This window comes from Megalobrama amblycephala, linkage group LG14 (assembly GCF_018812025.1).
Source record: "Megalobrama amblycephala isolate DHTTF-2021 linkage group LG14, ASM1881202v1, whole genome shotgun sequence".
NCBI lineage: Eukaryota > Metazoa > Chordata > Actinopteri > Cypriniformes > Xenocyprididae > Megalobrama > Megalobrama amblycephala.
Genome location: NC_063057.1, coordinates 44,144,614 through 44,149,116, shown reverse-complemented (window position 1 = coordinate 44,149,116; position 4,503 = coordinate 44,144,614). Strand labels below are relative to the sequence as shown.

Sequence of the window (4,503 nt, the reverse complement as noted above, 5' to 3'; positions counted from 1 at the left end):
CAGTGGTGTACCCTTCTGGACCCTGGCGGTCATCCCCTCATCCCTCAGTCTATTCGGGGTAGGGCTGAGACTACTAAGTCCAGGATGATCAGTCATCGTCCACTCTTGGGTCCAAAAGGCACATCCAAGGAATCCCGCTCTTCTGACACCAAATTGTTGTGGCAAAAAATCAACAGACTCTTACTGTATGAAACAAACTCATCCAATTGTCTTTCGAAAGTTTTATTTCTTGCAAGAAAGGTCAAACAGTCAACAGAAACACAAGTAGCTGCAGAGTGTAAGACAAAGAACGAAAGCTTTCCCTCACTTTTATATCTCTAACCTCCAAGGTAAGGTCACATTGCCTCTGTCCTTTTACCATATTAGTAACATGTCTACCACTTCTGTTTTTCCACTTGTCACCCAAAAAATGCATACTTAAGCACTTCAGAGAAAAACAAAATCATTTAACCATAAGCATATGCAAGTAAACCATAAGCAAGTAAAATCGGTAACACTTTACAATAAAGTTCATTAGTTAACATTAGTTAACTACATTAGCTAACATGAACTAATAATGAACTGCACTTATACAGCATTTATTAATCTTTGTTAATGTTAATTTCATAATTTACTAAAACATTATTAAAATCTTGTTAACATTAGTTAATGCCCTGTGAACTAACATGAACAAACAATGAATAACTATATTTACATTAACTAATGTAAAAGAAGATTAGTAAATACAGTAACAAATGTATTGCTCATGGTTAGTTCATGTTAGTTAATACATTAATGTTTAACTAATGAACCTTATTGTAAAGTGTTACTGTAAAATCATATGGAAATTATACAGAAACTCAAAATTTCCCCCACAAAAGTAACTAGTAACTACTTGAGTAGTTTTTTCACTGGATACTTTTTACTCTTACTCAAGTAACTATTAAGATTATTACTTTCACATTTATTTTGAGTTAATTTTTTTAGTAAGTACTTGTACTTTTACTTGAGTACAGTTTTTGGATACTCTACCCACCTCTGTATGTCCAAAATCAACAGTATTTTAAATCTCTTCCACACTGGTTATAAAAAAAAACAAAAACAAAACAAAAAACAAGGTGGGTGATATTATCGATTTTTATCTTTACAGGATATCACATGTTCATTACAAGATTTGCAAAAGCAGAACCCTTTTAGAGCAGTGCGTTTTACTTGAAGTAACAACAACTAATATTCTTACATTTAACTCCAGCAGACTGAATGTCATCTTATGGCAATATGAACATTCCCTCCTTTACACATGGGATGGACAGAGAAGATGAAGAAGAGATGGATATTTATGCTAATGCTGATCCTATAAACAGGACAGAAACGGAGAACTCCAAGAGACACCAAACATCTCAACACACAGGTACTGAGACTCATTTCATTATAACAACTAATACACACATTTTTTTGTCACTTGAGTGTTTAAGAAACATTTATCTTGATCTCTCATCTTCAGAAATGGCTTGTGTGAAGATCAGAAGCTCCAGAACAGCTGCAGTGTGTTTGGTGCTGCTGTGTGTTCTTCTGCTGACTGCAGTCATAGTGCTGGGTGTCTACATCCATACAAAGAGCACCAACTACACAGAAGAGGGAGCTCAGCTACTAACCAAGATCACCAACATCACAGAAGAGAGAGACCAGCTACTAACCAAGATAACCAATATCGCAGGAGAGAGAGACCAGCTACTAACCAATATCACCAACCTCACAGAAGAGAGAGACCAGCTACTAACTAAGAGCATCCAATTGACTAAAGAGAGAGATGTATTGATTAAACAAAGAGAACAGTCTAAATGTCTTTGTGAAAAGGGTAATCATGAAGTATATTGAAACGAAAATGATTTACGTTACTAATTAGGTGAAACTGGTTTAAAATAAGTTTGGAAGATCAGTGTTGAGTGAACATTACATCAGTGATGGGAATGGAGTGCTAATAGTTGTAGTGGTTGTGTTTACAGTTGGATGGACGAGGTATAAATCCAGTTATTACTATGTTTCTTCTGAAGTGAAGAGCTGGACTAAGAGCAGAAGATACTACAGATAGAGGAGCAGATCTGATCATCATAAACAACAAAGAGGAACAAGTGAGTGAAACTAATTTTGTAACTGGATGAGTTGTTCTAACGGCACAATAGGAACTCCTAGTGACGCAAGTGTGTGTTCATTGGCCAAACGCATGCGAAACACAGGCACCCACCATTTTTTTCTTCTGATTGATTCCAATTTTTTATAGCCTATGTATTTACTCCACAAACATGGAAAACAGTGATAGAAGGTACCAAGCATTTTTGGGCATTGGGCATCAACCACACGACCAACGCTATAATACATTTTCATATACTGTTTGCTTTCGTTGTTTAGCAGTTTTATCTTATAACGTATTATACAGGACAGTTAAACAGATCGTAAATAATGAAGATGGAGAATGGGAGCGCTGTGTACTCAGGCGCTGGCAATCTAAGTGCCATCAAAATAAAAGTCCTGCACAACAACCAGAGTGGCAAAACGTAAATGAAGTCTTACATCACTTCAGAGTTCCTACTGGTGGTGTGGATGCAATCAGGAAAATGTCACTAGGAGGAAATTTAGTTCTTGGGGGACCACCCTGCTGGCTAGTCCTTATAACAGAGTTCCTGGTGTGAAAGGTCCTAATGTGTTGTTGTTTAATCTTCTCAGGATTTTGTTCAAAGAATATCTGATGGTGCTCAAGTCTGGATCGATCTGACTGACAGTGATGTGGAGGGCACATGGAAATGGGTTGATGGCAACACAATGACCTCTGGGTGAGAAAACACTGAATTGAACTATTATTATTTAATAAATGATTCTTTTCTACACATCTACACATCTAATGCTGACATGTTGATGTAGGTTCTGGGATCCTCGAGAATCCAATGGAGATAGAGAAGAAAACTGTGCTCTAAATTATTCACCAGGATGGGCTGATTACCCATGTGATGATACTCATTATTGGATCTGTATGTGCACTGTAAAATAAGTTATGAACTGCAGGTTTATGTAATAAAAATATGGAGTCCTGGACATGTCATGCAGGAAAAAAATAGTAGGCTAAATCGTGAGCACGATTTATTAATTTGTTCCCTTGATTTACTAAATCGTGCGCATGTTTTAGTAAGTCGTGCGCACGATTTAGTAAATTGAGGTAACGAATTAGTAAATCGTGCGCACGATTACATTTTCTTTCTTGCATGTTATGTGTGGGGCTCTGTATAAAAATGAAAGAGAAATAGAAAGCAAGGAACTATTTAGAAAACATGCTCAGAATGAAGCAACTGCTGCCAGTATTCTTTTTCTTTTGTATTTGTATTGTATTTTTTAAAATGAAATCAGATCAATTATTTTCCATTGTTATATGAAACCACATTAGAACTGTTTCAAAACTCTTACTTTTTCAAATGCCTTTTTTAGATTTTCAAATGTCTTTCATTCATTTGACTCGTAATCTGAAAATATAAAATATGAAAAAAAAAAAAAACATTTAAAGCTATGATGAGTGATATTTTTTGTGTGATATAAAATAAACCTTTTCAATGTTTGTTTTATGCAAATATTATTTATTTGTTTATCATTTTAAACTAAGTAGGACTATTTTCAAAAAACTAAGATTGAATATTAGAAAAAACACTTGCTTTAAACTAGCTACTCGATAAATTCTATTTCACACTTCTCCAACAAACACCAACAAACTTCTATGTAATCACACCAGCGAACTTCAGCTGGTGTTTCTGTTTTCAGTGTACGGCTTTTATGTTGTGTTTACCCACATGCTCATTCATGCTATAAATTAAACGATACCTTTACAAAAATGCTATTTAAAAATGCTAAATGTTTTTAGGAGGAGGGAAACAAAGGTGTAGAATAAAGGTAAAATATATTAAAAATACAGCGTTTTTTTTTTTTTTTTAACAAAAGATTAAGATATGTTAAACCCCATAAACACACAATCATGCCTAGAAAAAAAACAGTGAACCACCCCTTTAAATATCCATGCGAAAGTAGATATTTCAGTGTTTCCCAAACTTTTTCAGTCATGGCACCCTTTAAAAATTTTCAAGAATTTGTGGCACCCCACACTAGTGTTGTCATGATACTACTTTGATACGACACCTTGAAAATGATCAATTTTCAATACCACAGGGAAAAACCACCTACTGTCATATAGATATTTTTAATATTATTTCATTCTTTTTTTGTCCATCCATTGAAAGTCTAGGAAATCAGTATTTTTTTCTTCTGAAGAGATCACTTTGATGACAGGTTTTAATTAAGGCTTTTAATCATATATATAAATATTCCTTAATTACCATTACAACTGTCTCACTAGCCTGAATGTTTGCTCACTCTGTGAATTTGTGTTTTTATATTGGGATAATTTTGATAGCTTGTTTTTAATTTAAGTTAATATATTTCTAACTCAAAAAAATATATATATTTTTTTTTTCATTTTAAACATTA

General features: G+C 34.2%; 1 long non-coding RNA gene across 1 annotated transcript; it reads left to right on the top strand.

The window, feature by feature from the left end:
- The first annotated feature begins 1,088 nt into the window (after positions 1-1,088).
- On the top strand, positions 1,089-4,503 carry LOC125245939. The gene is made up of 5 exons (XR_007179632.1): positions 1,089-1,390; positions 1,484-1,837; positions 1,986-2,111; positions 2,704-2,810; positions 2,899-4,503. It is a non-coding gene; the product is annotated as an uncharacterized LOC125245939 (long non-coding RNA).